This window comes from Prionailurus bengalensis, chromosome B2 (genome assembly GCF_016509475.1).
Source record: "Prionailurus bengalensis isolate Pbe53 chromosome B2, Fcat_Pben_1.1_paternal_pri, whole genome shotgun sequence".
Classification (NCBI taxonomy): domain Eukaryota; kingdom Metazoa; phylum Chordata; class Mammalia; order Carnivora; family Felidae; genus Prionailurus; species Prionailurus bengalensis.
In genome coordinates this window covers 137,950,145-137,965,209 of record NC_057349.1, presented here as the reverse complement: position 1 = coordinate 137,965,209, position 15,065 = coordinate 137,950,145, and the positions used below count along the sequence as shown (strand labels likewise).

General features: G+C 38.9%; 1 protein-coding gene and 2 long non-coding RNA genes across 3 annotated transcripts in view; 1 reads left to right on the top strand and 2 right to left on the bottom strand.

Annotated features, from left to right (window-relative positions):
* The window catches only part of LOC122490116, a 117,938-nt gene that overhangs the window by 29,915 nt on the left and 72,958 nt on the right, over positions 1–15,065 (bottom strand). The gene's annotated exons all lie outside the window — the stretch shown is intronic.
* The window catches only part of RGS17 (regulator of G protein signaling 17), a 97,949-nt gene that overhangs the window by 33,259 nt on the left and 49,625 nt on the right, over positions 1–15,065 (top strand). The gene's annotated exons all lie outside the window — the stretch shown is intronic.
* Positions 1,403–4,875, bottom strand: LOC122490117. Its single transcript, XR_006299090.1, has 2 exons — positions 3,716–4,875; positions 1,403–1,771 (listed from the first exon to the last, which is right to left on the bottom strand). It is a non-coding gene; the product is annotated as an uncharacterized LOC122490117 (long non-coding RNA).

Sequence of the window (15,065 nt, the reverse complement as noted above, 5' to 3'; positions counted from 1 at the left end):
AAATAAGAATAATGATGTCCTCAGGAGTTCATATACGACATGAAATATTCATAAAATAAAAATAAATGGATGAAAAGGAAACAATGAGACATTGGAAATAAAAAATACCTTTACTTATAAACTTAATAAGAATGATAGGTCAGGTTTAATACATATGAAATGTTTACTGAAAACAATAAAACATGAATTTAGTTTTATATTGTACTAGGCATCTGTACTAGTTATTTATTGTACGTAAAACTTCTCTCCCCAAAACTTAGTAAGGAGTGCAACCAGCACGTATTATCTCATAGTTTCTGGAGGTCAGGAATCTGGGCACAGTTTATCTGAATGTTTCTGGTGTAAATGCTCTCACAAGGCTGCAAAGAGGGGGCCACCTGGGGCTTTGGTCATCTCAAGGCTCAGCTTGGGAAGAATCTACTTCCAAACTCAGTCATGTGGGTGTTGGCAGAAGCCTTCTAGTCTTTTCTGGCTGTTGGCTGGACACATCATCAGTTCCTTACCACATGGGTGTGCCACAAATGGTAGAGTGAGGAATGAGAGAGAGGGCCAAGACAAGCCACAGTCTTTTCATAACCTAATCTCAGAAGTGACACCTCATCACTGTTGCCTTATTCTCTTCCTTAACAGTGAGTCAGTGAGTCCAACCCATATTCCAGAAGAGAGAATTGCACATTTGTGTGACTATAGGGAGGCAGGGCTCATTGGGGGCCATCTCAGGATTCTCAAAAGTGTCCTCCCCTCACATCATAGGCTCAAAGCTCAGAATCTCCTCTAAACCAGATCCAGGTGTGGTGCTGCTTAGGCATAGTTCCTTAATTAGAGCTCACTGAATACTCCATCTGTAAGCTGAAGAGACAGGTTACCTATCTCCCGTACATCCAACATCCAGTGGTGGCACAGGCAAAGGAGAACCACTGTAGACATCTCTCCTCAAAAGGTGGTGAGGAATGGGAAACTCAAAAAGTCACTGCTACACAGAAATTCTGGAAAATGTTGGAAGCTGGGAAAATGTTGGTAGTTTTTGCTTAAGTCTCAAGGGCTAGGACTAATTACCCGTGCCTCTCAGCTCCGCATCTGGGTCATCTTTCCTTTTCTTTGAAAGGTAGCATGCGTTTGCTGCTGAGTAGCATGTGTGAATGTTTACATTATGAAAGACTAGAGGATACGCATATGTGTGGACACACACAAAAATAGTTAAGAGTTGTTTCTAGGTTATGGAATATTTTTCGTTACTGTGAATATCTGTGTTTCCTAAATTTTCTACAGTAAACATCTTCAATTTTTGTAACAGACACACACACATAAAACGTTTTTAAGCATGGAAGAAAATCACTTAATTTAATACCCAAAGGTAATCTAATGAATTCACTTTTACTACCAGATCACAAGACGCAAAATGTATAAATCACATTGCCAGTTTATTAATTCATGTTAAGAAATGGTAGCTAGCAAAAACTAAGTCGGAATGAGAGGGTTGCTTGGTGAACACTCAATCGGAGCGAAAGATAAAATGAGTAACTATATCCACACGCTGTATGTTGATCAGTGTTTCCACTGTGGTACAAACGGTGACACTGAGTCCGTCTGTCAAGTGATACATGGACTTGAGCTGAGCTGGGTTTGCCTTTCAAACCTGCTTCTGTGGTGTGAAAAGATCATCCCTCTTCTGTTATCCCAGTTTTCCACATGGAGTACAATTCAGCAGCTTAGATTTCAGTCTTTTAAAACACAGTTGCATTTGTATTAAGCCTCCCAAACCACTTTATCTCTGTATTTATAAAAAAAAAAATTGGGGGGTCATTCTTGCAAATGATGAGCACCTTTATGTTTGAACTCTTGCTGATTTTACTCTCAGAGTTCTGAGTTACTTCTTTATTACTTCAGGTACTGACTAAAAATATTTTGGGTGCACTTTCTAAATTAGTTTTTTAAGATGTAGTCACTTCAACACTGGTAGACTTTTCTTCTTCTAGAAACCTACCTACCACCTAAATAATAAATAGTGCCTGCCTCCCAATGAAATGATTTCACATATTTAGTGTGTTTAGCATATTGCCTGCAGGCATTAACTGTGGTAATAAGAATGCTGAAGCATTCTAAATTATTCTGGAAGGGGCATTGTAGGAGTTCACCCTCCTTCAGGGCAGCTAGAAATATGGTATCCATCACAGTGAATGTGGCATCGCCGCTTCTTCTAGAGCTCCTTCAAAACAGGATTCATAATTTCAGCATAATTGATGTGCAGGCTGATTTTTGCAAAGTGAGAAATAAAATCAGTGACCGCTAGTGTTCTGTTTTACCCTGTTGATTCAGTGGCCATTTTTCTCATGCTTAGGATTAACTTTCAGATAGCTTGTGAATTATAGTGTATTTTTTAAAGCACTATGTCCAAATCTGTCATTAGTTCTGAAAATCAATCCATACTGAATATGATGAATCATGACATCGTGCTGTCATATTATATATACATAGTCATTTCCTCCTTTTTGGAAGTGGGGGTGGGGAGTAGCAAGATCCTATTGCCATGGTGCATTTAGTGATTAAATCCATCAAAGAACTCTTGAAACAATTATTTTCGTGTAGTGGTCAGGAACAACTAAAGGCTGTGAGTTAGCAGGCATATAATTATCCTTCAGGGGTTGAATCTCTTCGACCAGTGCAGGAGAACATGGATCCCAAGAGCTCTACCGGATTATCAAACAATAAAATTGACCAGATGAAAAGGACAGCCCACCTCCTTTACTCTCCATTTTCATGTGTGAATCCCTCTAAATAAAGTCATGTAAACCTGCACAGTAAGCATATCATTCTCATGCTTGCAGATTCAGTATGAGTGCCTTTTTTCAGAAGGTCGATCTCCTGGGCACTTATGTGATTTTGTTAGAGAAGGAAATGTAAGAGTAGTGAAGTAAATATGGCTATGAAAATCCAACATACTAATAACAAAATAAATATACTAATGCCATTGATAGGTAGAAGCAGACATTTTGTGAGTGATTTTTTTTTTTTTTCAGTTAGAGCGGTACTACTCAAAGCATAACCTGTGGACTGATGCCAATAGGTGAGCTGAAACTACTGATCAGTCAGAGAATATAAATCAGCGCACTGTTTTCCTTATTCTTTTGCAAAACCTTGTCTCAGTGTGGACCGGTAATAAACATCTGAGACTAGAATTTTGAGAAGCAGTCAGCTAGAGTAGTACCAGTCAGTTCTGCTATCCTGCTGCCCGGGTCATGGCCTAGGTGCATGGTCTGGACTCTGCTGCTCATCTACTATGTGATTCTGATGGGATTCACTTAGCTGTTTTGCCTCTGGGTTTTGCCCTCTTTGTGAAGGATGTGGCACCGATAATCCCCGAGCTCCTTGTCAGAGATGTAATTCAAATTTATGCAGTGAGAAAAGGCTAGGTAAATAATGGCAATTAAAAATTATACTATTAAAATGGTGTCTGTGAATGCTGTGTAAGATAACATGATTATGAAAAGTGAAACAGTCTGCCCTATAATATTTGCATATATACTGTATTTCAACTATGTAAAAACATACACAAAAAAGGATGAGCGTTATTAAAAAAAAAAAATTAAAGCATTGGGAAACTCCGAAGCCTAGGTATTTCTTTCTCTGTTACCTACATTTTGATAACATGGTTATATCCTTCACAAATAGAAGTGAAGAAATAGCATACAAATGTATTCAGTTCAACAGAGTACACCTCCAATTTGGGTCTTTTTCTATATTCCTTAATGAATGTAACTGCTCTGTTTCCACCATTTGGGATATCCATCCTATGGCATTTCTCAGTTCCTTCTTCCTACACCAGGCAAGGCTCTTCCAGTGCAAATATTTGCATACTTCCAGCCAGTCTAGAGTCAAAGAAGCGTTCATTGGACAGTACCTACGTAACCTTCTATTACATTAAAAGAGGCATAGCTTCTAGCCAAAGCATTCTCCACCTGTCCTTTGTATTACCTTCCAGTCTTCTCAGGAACCTTAAATCACTTCTGTCTTTAAAAATGAAAGTTTCCTCCCTTGACTCTACACCCTTTTCCAGCACTTCTTTACCATTCCTCTCCCTTTCACAACCAAACTTTTGAAAGAGTTGTTGGAGCTAGTTGGCCTTCTTGTCTTGTCTCTCTTTTGTACCTCACCCCTTCCAATCAGTCTGATGTCTTAGACTATATATATGGCCATCTTCTGATGGTCCTTGACCCCCATGTATTTAAATCCAGTAAATTTTCTTGATTTCTGTGTCAATCAGATACAGAATCCACTCTACAATAAAACAGAAAACAAATTGGCTAAGGGGTCTTACATAGCTCACAGAACTCTAAGAGTGCCCGTGAGACAGGCTCGGTGGCTAAATGTCGAGGAGCAAGGCTCACCTGGGGCAGCTGGAGAGAAAATATCATTGCTGCTTCTGGTCAGCCTTGATAAGACTCCGGGCTGGATGACAGAACCTCTGCTGCTCCCCTCCATGAATAGCCAAACGCTTCTCCCACCTGACATGCAGAAAACTTACTCTCTGCAATGTGGCCCTCTTTTCCCTCTTATACGTAAATAAATCTGTCATTCATCTAAATTCCAATGAGTTATTCATCACTACATTCCCACAACCTAAGATCATATATCATACCTGAATGTCATACATCAATATTATCAACATTCCTATTTCATGATAATGAGGTTTACAATGATTTTTCAATATTTGCATGTGTGTGTGTCTTTAAAAGTAACCCCTTAATCTGGAAAGCTATCTTATAGTTTTTAGTTATGGGAAAGCTAACATTGTCTCCTCAAGAAAAGCATGCCAGGGGCGCCTGGATGGCTCATTCGGTTAAGCGTCCGACTTTGGCTCAGGTCATGATCTCACAGTTGATGTGTTCGAGCCCCACGTCAGGCTCTGTGCTGACAGCTCAGAGCCTGGAGCCTGCTTTGGATTCTGTGTCTCCCTCTCTCTCTGCCCTTCCCCACTCAAGCTCTCTCTCTGTCTCAAAAATAAATAAACATTTAAAAAAAGTTTTAAAAAATTTAAAAAAAGAAAAGCATACCATTTTATACTTTGTAGCATTAACAAATTCAAGCAATTATAACCTAGGATCTTACAATGTTAGCTTAGAAGTCTTTAGGTTTTTGTTGAAATGCAGCTCTTTGGGCTTAAATTCAATTTATGTTGTAGCAGTTCTTACATTTCAATTCCAAGATCTAGCCCTAGAGTAATATTTACTGGTTCTGTTTCTTGTTTGTTTCCCCTTCTCTGCTCCCTGATCACTATTGTCCAAGAATTAATGAATCGTGTCCATCAAAGATTAGTACTAATGATCTTATTTCCATAAAAACAGACTCACCACTCTGCCAGCTTTTTCTTCTGCAAGCTTGCTTGTAGGAAATGATCCATTAGTTAACAATTTAAAATAAACTAGAAAATGTTTGTCTTCCATAAATCTATGACCTAGGCCTTAATGTGTTTCAGTATTTTCCTAAAAGATAAATTTTGTAAAAATCTGTAATAAAAGCTATAATGACTACTTTTTAATCTATGCTCTAAAAACTGATGAAGAAAACTAGCTTTCTTAGTTTCATGAGATACTCACTATAAATGAGACAAGATATTTCCTCACCACCAGAATTCAGATAAACATTTAATTAGAGATACAGTCCTTATCTTGGAGGAGATGGAGACGGAATTTGTGGGGGAGAGTCTAGAGAGGAGGTAAGTTTTCAGATAAAGAGCTGCGGAAATCTGCACAGGATCTACTTGAATTTTTGCTGGATGCTAGGCCATGAATGCATAATGTAAAATTCCACAAAGTCAAGCAAAGAAGAAGGCAAGAGCAGTATGCGAAACAGTTCCCAGGGCTCATAGTTAGGCAGGAACCATTCAAGCTCCAACTAGCCAGAGTAGATGGATAGTCCATGGTAATCACCTGGTGCATCTAGTGGGGATCCTGGTGGGGTCAGGCCCTAGTAGGAGAGCTGGACTGCATTTGGAGTGATGGCTACTCTAGACCCGCACTAGCAAAGCTTGAAAAAGGGCCTTAAACGGATCATGCCAGTCTGCAGGTGGCTCAGTGGCCTGCCAGAACAAAGTCCAACTACCATTAAGAGAAGAAAACAAAATTTCTTATTTAAATATGTGAGTGGATTAAGCAGCTATTTGGGACTTATTTGGGAGCAGTTTTAAAGTTATAAATTCAGGTGCACTTAGGTAGCTCAGTCAGTTAGGTGTCCTACTCTTGATTTTGGCTCAGGTCATGTTCTCAGGGTTGGTGAGATCAAGCCGCACCAGGCTCTGTGCTGACAGCTTGGAGCCTGCTTGGGATTCTCTCTTTCCTTCTCTCTGCCCCTCCCTCCTCCCTCCCTCCCTCCCTCTCTCTCTCTCTCTCTCAAAATAAATAAAGAATCTTTAAAAAAAAAGTAAAAAATAAAGTTATGAATTCCATGCTTTCATAATTATGGGAACATTTAGATTTCCTGTTTCTTGTTCTTTTGAGGAATTAGTCCATTTGACCTGAGCTGTCCATCATTGGCATAAAGTTGTTGCTAACATTCCCTTATTCTTTTAATGTCTATAGGACCTGTCAGGGTACCCCTTTTTTTTCATTCTTCATATTGGTTATTTGTCTTCTCTTTCTTCCTTGGCTTGAATTACTTCAGTTAACCACCCCCCACATTCATGGATGTTTGGGTCATGCCCAACTTTTTCTTACTATAAATTATGTGTTACTGTATAACCATGTGCACATACCATTGCATATTTGCAGAGCTGAATCTTCATGGTAGATACTTGGAAGTGAGATTGGCTAGATCCCAAAATACCTATATACTTCTATTAGATATTGCCAAATTCCCCTGCATCATGGTTGAACAATTTTGTTTCCCTTCCAGTAGTATATGGAAAGTAGCTCTTTCTCCACAGCTTTTCTGACAGGATATGTTGTCAAGCTTTTGATTCATAAATCTGATACTTGAATGATGGTATATCAATGTAATGTAATTTGGACTTATTTATGCATAAGGTTAAACGTCTTCTTAAAGTGCAATTATGTGTTTCCTTTTAGTGAATCTGTATACATTTTTTGTCCATTTTTTATTAGGTTTTTGGTTTTTTCTTCTGCTTAAAAGAGCTCTTTAGATCAGCAAACTGTAGCCTTGCCCAGACTGAATACTCTGATCATCCTCACAACTCAGTATTTGTACCTTACATGTCCTCTTGGTACAGTTGTACCTTCCTGTGGAAATTAACCCTCTAAAGTTTAGCATTTGCTTAAACATTTGTCTAAACATTTGTCTATTGACTCTGCTTATGCTTATTGATTATGATTGTTATTTTTGTTTTGTTCTGTTTCTCGCCATGCAAAGTCATTTATTTTTTTCTAAAAGTTGATCGTGGCTGGCAAGATTTACCCTTCTCCCAGGTGATAAAGAAATCCACCCACATTGTCCTGTAATACTTGCATATTTTCAACATTTGCTTCTATGTCTGGAATGTGTTTAGAGTATATTCTGATGTATAATTGGAAGATTCGAGGAATATTATCCCTTTCTAAATAACTATTCATTTCTTATAACACTACCTTTTCATGTTTATTCTGTACTAAATTTCCATTCTTCTCCTCTGTAAATAGTATCAATATTGAATAGGTTCATCAAAGAAGAATGGAATTTGCAAAATAAGGAGTCAAATTATTTTCAGTTTATTTAAAGCTAGGTTACTTAATTTGAACTATGTAAATAACCTTTGGATTTTTTTTTGAACTGTGTAAATAATTTTTTTGTTTTTTTGGAACTACGTAAATAATTTTTAATACAGCACAGGGGTGCCTGGGTGGCTCAGTCAGTTAAGAGGCTGACTTTCGGCTCAGGTCATGATCTCACAGTTTGTGAGTTCGAGCCCCGCGACGGGCTCTGTGCTGACAGCCCAGAGCCTGTAGCCTGCTTCAGATTCTGTGTCTCCCTCTCTCTCTGCCCCTCCCCTGCTCGTGCTCTGTCTTTCTCTCTCAAAAATAAACATTAAAAAAAAAAATTTAAATACAGCACAGAATAAAATGTATGAACTCATTTATTTATATTGTTACTTATTCATCGTTTTGTAAGTTCATGTTGTTGAAATAATCAGCCCAGTTTTGCTCTCTATTCTGTTCAGCATCCAGGTCAGGACAGGACGTGGTTTCCCACTAATGTGGGATCAGATGATGGCCCCTACCTCACCAGGCTTCTTCTCTCTTAACTGTACTTCAAAAGGAAAGCTCAAAGAATGGATTTTAGTTCTTTTCCCAAACTGAGGTTTCCTTATGAAAGGCAAACAATCAATCAACTAGTAAACAATCTATCTTTGATACCAACCATGGATTGCTGTATATACAAAAATCCTTTTTAAAGTATCACCAACCCAATTAGTGATAAGACTGTAAATTGCTGACAACATCCAATTAACTAAGGCTAAGGAGGAATTTCTAATAAATTGTATCCTGTTTGTAACATCTATACACCTAGACTGGGAAGGCAGCCTTTTTCCTGCCAATTACAGAACTAAGGAAGCATTTTTTTGTTGTTGTTCCATTCTACTCTACAGTCATTTCAAAATGGTAACTGGAGAGTTCCAAATATTTCTGTAATCCATTCTGCTTTGACAGGGACTTCTGTAATGAGGAAGCTGTTGAAAATGAATAGTGTTCTGAATAACCTATTTTATGTGACCAGTTAAAACAAGGGATGTAGAGCCAAACACAATGAAGGGGATGGGTTACCAGGAGAAATGCTCATGTGGAATCAATTTTGTCTGCCTGTTAAAACTCAGAAACATTGACTTGAGACCAGTGGAACACTGCTGACTTCTGGTTGTGCTGACTTGTGTGTGAATGAACCGCCAAAAGTTAGTTATTATCCAACAAGCCCCAGAAAACATGATCGCTTGGGAAATGGAAGAGATTGTGTAAATTTGCATCACAAACAGGGACAGCTCTTTTCTTAAGGATAATAACATTCATTTCCTCCTTAAGAATTCTTTTAAATGTTGAAAAAAAAGTCCTTCTGTTTATATTTCAGGAGTGACAAGAAACACTCATCTGAATAATCTTTTAAGCTATATTTTAATATATCTCAATTCTGACTCACCTCTTGAGGTGGGTCTGAGTTTCATCTCTGTCTTAGTTTAGGTCTGAATGTCATCCTTAGCAATGTTCAGTAAGGGTCATTGAACGGAATGCCTTTCAGTACCTGTTGTCAATTAGTGAGTACACAGAACACACATGAACACGGAGCAAGAGAACAGCCCTCGATGCTGGATGACCACCATTTGTCCCTCTAGAATATTCTCCTCTCTTCTTTAGCCTCTTTGTCCCAAGAGACTGGTCTGTTTGGCCTACATTGATGAGTTTGGCCAACATGGAGCATGGCAGGAGGGCAGAGGGGGTGATTGGGATATTTGCTTCCTGCACAGTCACCTGAGCTGCCTGCCTCTCTGGGTTTGCCTCAGATCACAGCTTTGCTCAGAAGACCTCTCCCCACATAACCCCCTGTGTCCCTATGTCCTAATGACCATTTTCTCTCCTTGGACCTGCATGACTAGGAGAGGTAGCATCACCTGTAATACCTACACCTATCACCTGTTCCTTAGGGTGCTGCCTCGTGCCTTGGGGCTTCCCCACTTTCCCCCACACCCTTTTTAAACACCCCATTGTGAAACACTCTTTAAACCTGACTGTGCCATCAGTTACCTCCCGGGACCCTGACTTCTAAAGCCTCTTTGAAAATTTTATGGAATATCCTCAAACTGTCACAGACATGCCTGGGGCACCTCAAGCTAAGTCTGGAAAAGTAGCAGATGCTAATAAGACTTTCTTAAGGGGAGTGAGCCTGTTTGGATAAAAAGCACGTCACTGCCTTTTCTGGGCAGGGCTTGAGGAGGAACTGGAAAAGAGGTCTGGAGCAGGAGATGGTTGCATAGGAGACTAGTGATACCTTTACTTATGGTAATTCTAGTAACATTTTAGTGAAGTATTTTAGAAGCCCCTTGGGCGATGTATTTGCAGTGAAGGGGATGCCCTTTTATTGCAAACCAACCTACAAACTTTCACTGCAAACCAATATAATGAAAACTGATGGGCCATTAAGATGAAAAACAAGACATTTATCTTTAGACTGATACATAACAGGAGCTGTACATAATAGGAATGTCATGTATGCATGTTCATTGATTTTTCTGGATTTGTAAACCTTCAGTTGCAAATCACAATTTTATATATTTTAAATGTTTATTTATTTGAAATTGAGAGAGAGAGAGAGAGAGAGAGAGAGAGAGAGAGAGAGAGAATGTGTGCAAGTAGGGGAGAGCCAGAGAGAGAGAGAGAGAGAGAGAGAGAGAGAGAGAGAGAAAGAGACCTAAGCAGGCTCCATTCTGTCAGCACTGAGCCCAACGAGAGGCTCGATCTCACAAACCGTAAGATCATGACCAGAGCTGAAATCAAGAGTTGGATGCTTAATCGACTGAGCCACCCAGGTGCCCGAATAATCTTTATATTTTAAATTTTGAATCAAATATTTCACAGCTCACATGAAATGGAAACCAAGTATTATAAATGTATTTGTATAATGAACAGTATTCCCAACTGATATTTAAAATAAATGCTGGCTTTTATAGGCTTTCTCACTGAATAAAACTGATTATTTCAAGTTAATGGGGAAAAAACAGAAGTCGAGATGATGACAAGAGATTGACAAAATCATGCATCATGGATGGACTGAGCTATCCAGCCTTTCTGGAACATCTGGGATATGCCCATGCCATAGCCTGGCAGAGAGATTGGCATGAGGGCTACTACTGCAGGTTATGATCACTTCTTGGGTCCTATCAGAGCTTTGCCCTAGAAGTCTGTGCTAGAGCACATTGCCAGGAATTATTAACAGAGAAAGAAGGAAAGACTCTGGAGATAGGCAGTCTTAAGTTTAGACCTTTACTGAGTATTAGGTGGATACCAGGGGCTAATCTCTCTGGTTTCAGTTTCCCTATATATAAAATGGCAGTATCTACATCATAGGTTTATTGTGAGGGTTGCATGAGAATGTATGTAAAAGCTCAAAAATAATGATCTGATTGAGTGTATGATGGCACAGCCATTTTGGAAGATACTTCAGCAGCTTCTAAGTAAACTAAACATATTCTTACCCCATGATGCAGCAATCACACTTGGCATTTATCCAAAGGAGTTGAAAACATATATATATATATATATATGTAAAAACCTGTGCACAATGTTTAGAGTAGCTTTATTCATAATTGCCAAAACTTGGAAGCAACTGAGATGTCCTTCAGTAGGTGAATGGATAAACATTCACCTATCCATTCAGTAGGTGAATGGATAAATCCAGACAATGGAATATTATTCAGCTCTAAAAAGAAATGAGCCATTAAGCCATGAAAAGACATGGAGGAACCTTAAACGCGTATCACTAAGTCAAAGAAGCCAATCTGAAAAGGCTACACACTGTATGATTTGCACTATAAAACGTACTGCAAGAGGCAAAACTATGGAGACGATAAGAAGAGTAGAGGTTGCCAGAGGCGGGGGGTGAGGGGAGAGATGAATAGGCAAAGCACAGAGGATTTTTAGGGTAATGAAAATTCTCTTACGATATTACAATGATGGATATATGTCATTACACATTTGTCCAAATCCATAGAATGTGCAACACAGAGAGTAAACCCTGAAGGTAAACAGTGGACTTTGAGTAACCATGATGTGTCGTCAGTGTAAGTTCATCATTCTGGTGGATGATGATGGTGGGAAAGATGTGCATGTGTATTGGGAGTGGTGGTATTTGGGAAGTCTCTGTACCTCCCTCTCAGTTCTGTTGTAAACCTAAAACTCCTCTCAAAAAAATAGTCGTCTAGCAAATTAAAAAAAAAAAAAATAATTGTCTCATCCCACTTCTATCTAATTATATGATCCATTTCTCCCTAAGTCAGTAACACAATGTCAGAAGCCCTGTTTCATGAGGCTGACTTTTGCTGAGACCTGAAATGTGTGTTTTGTTTTTTTTTTTTTTTTAGTATTTTAATGCCTTATGAATTGTATGGAATAGAGCAGTGTAGGAGCATTTTTTTCCCAACAGTATGTGAATTGCTTCTACTTTTCACATTCCTAAGTATACTAATATTTTCTGTTCCTACACGACGAATCATTATCATCAGTATTACCTGAGCAGCTAGTGACAGTCGAGCACTGCCTTAGATGCTGAAGATACATATAATAATTTGGCAGTTCCCTTATCTTCAAAACATCCGTATAGAAAGGACAAAAGCATACAAATCAGTTCAAGTACTGTAAATTGAATGCTCACCGTGTGCCCAGCACTTTGCTTATTACAAAGATCTTTTCATTTAATCTCACACCTTTTGGTAAATTATTAGGTAATGTTATTGATTTCATAGTTGCGTGACCTAGAGCTCAAAACAGTTAGGTAACTTGCTCATACAGTAAGAGAGCAGTAATCTGAATTTTCAGCTACTGCCATAGAGTATATACTCCCTGACAATGCTAATTCTGACATCGGGTACAGACAGTTAAGTGTTCGAACATTGTTACTCGATGTGTGATTGTGTGTGAAAACCTTTCTTATCCGTCCATAACAAGCTAAATAATGAAATCGAGAGTAAGCTTTTACAAATGTTTACAGCAAATTTGACACAGTGATTTTTATGTCTATTAAATCTAATAGTAAAAACTAATTGGTGTTTTGTATTGCATCTTTTCTCCATCTTATTATTTATTTTTATTGTATTTGACCAAAGTACTGCTCCATGGCTGATTGGAACGTTACAAACCAAAAAATAAAACAACAGCACCCTAGTCCTTCGCTACCAATAGTGTGAGTCACTCTTCTAATCCAGAGGATTAGTGGCATAGGAAAGGATCAGACATGAAGTAGAAATTATGATGACAGTGAGAACAGCTAATGATAATTGAGTACTTATTAGGTGCCAAAGATTGTGCTTCGTTTCTCTCTCTCTCCACGCTACATACACACACAAACCATATAAACCACATGTATGCCATACACATGTGATATATACATACCTGTGTGTAAACATATATATGCACACATGTATAAGTATGCGCATACAGTACCATATATAGGTACATGCATATATTTCTTTGTACAGAGAGAGTTCTCATTTAATACCTGCACAGCAACCCTAAAACATGGAAGTAGATATCTACCATGGCCATTTTACTTGATTATGTTCTGGATACTACTGCTAACATCTGCTTCTCCCCCGAGTTATTCTTAGCTAAAACCAAATGAATGGAGTTCCTTTCATTACCAGTGCTCTTCTGTGAATATATGAGGATGGAGAATAATTATGCTTCCCCACCTCTCCTGTCCCCCTAAAAGTAAAACCAATCACTTTCCTTCTTATCTCTCTTCTATATTTCAGGGGGTACTTAGTGGGAGATTGGAAGGAGCTGTGTCAAGGGCTTCAGAAGAGCATGTATTCCTTCACCATGCTTAGCTTTTCTAGTAGCTGCTACTCACTCTTCCTGGAATGAGTAAGAATGTTCTGCTGTGTGAGTGAACGGTGCTGACTGAATTGATTCCACCACTCGTGTACTTCCTGGAGTTTGGTGTATTTGTTAAAAAAACAAAACCAGGGCGCCTGGGTGGCTCAGTTGGTCGAGTGTCTGACTTCGGCTCAGGTCATGATCTCACCGTTCCCGAGTTCGAGCCCCACATGGGGCTCTGTGCTGACAGCTCTCCCTGTGCTCTCTCTCCCTGTGCTGACAGGTTCTCAGAGCCTGGAACCTGCTTCGGATTATGCTCGCACCCTCTCTGTCCCTCTCAAGAATAAATAAATGTTAAAAAGACTTTATAAAAAAACAAAACAAGAAGATTGAGGTGGTATAAACTTTATAATGGAACCAGTTTGCTGAAAATGGTTACATTAAAGGCAAAGTAGAAAACACACGGGCTTTTGAACATTTCCTGGTTACTAGATTGTGTCTTTTTTTTTTAAGTTTTATTTATTTATTTTGAGAGAGAGCATGAGTCGGGGAGAGGCAGAGATAGAGAGAGAGAGAGAGAGAGAGAGAGAGAGAATCCCATGTAGGCTCTATAATGTCAGCGGCAACTCAAGGTGAGACTCAAACTCATGAACCATGAGATCATGACCTGAGTGGAAACCAGGAGTCGATGCTTAACCAGCTGAGCCACTTGGGTGCCCCTATATTGTGTCTTTAAATGTTCTTTGTCGGGGCGCCTGGGTGGCTCGGTCAGTTAAGCGTCTGACGTCGGCTCAGGTCATGATCTCACGGTCCGTGAGTTTGAGCCCCATGTCGGGCTCTGTGCTGACAGCTCAGAGCCTGGAGCCTGTTTCAGATTCTGTGTCTCCCTCTCTCTCTGACCCTCCCCCCCTCATGCTCTGTCTCTCTCTGTCTCAAAAATAAATAAACGTTGAAAAAAAATGTTCTTTGTTTAGATGTCTATTAGTGTGAGACAATATACTGAATGTAACTTTGGAAAGAATAGATAGGATATTACCTCATATACTGAATATATCTGAGGAGGTGGCAGAGTTAAGCTGTTATACAATATAGAAAGTATTGGGAAATGCAAGAGAGAATCAGAGACAACCTACACTGGCTTAGTTGTAGAAAAAAGATAGGGATATTACATTAACACAAATGTGGATGGGGTATATTTTGCATTGTAGCTGTCTTCTGGAGATGCTGGCACATAATATTAATCCCTTTGTTCCCATTTAATGTGTTTATATAGACATTGATCTGTATTGAATTTCCATAGCAATTATCCCTCTTTGTGGAACTATCTCAAATAATCATTTGAATAATTACAGTTAGGAGAAACGGTCTCTGGCATACCCTTTTTCAAATGTTGTGGTTTTGTTTTCTCTACTGACCTTTTTTCCCTATTTACAGTTTGTCTTTTTTTTTCTTATGTTAACTTGCTTATCTTTTTTATCTGAATTGAAATAATAAGTATATCTGCTCTCTGGAAAGCAGTTCAGTGATTCTCAAAATGAATATGCCACATACATTAAAGTG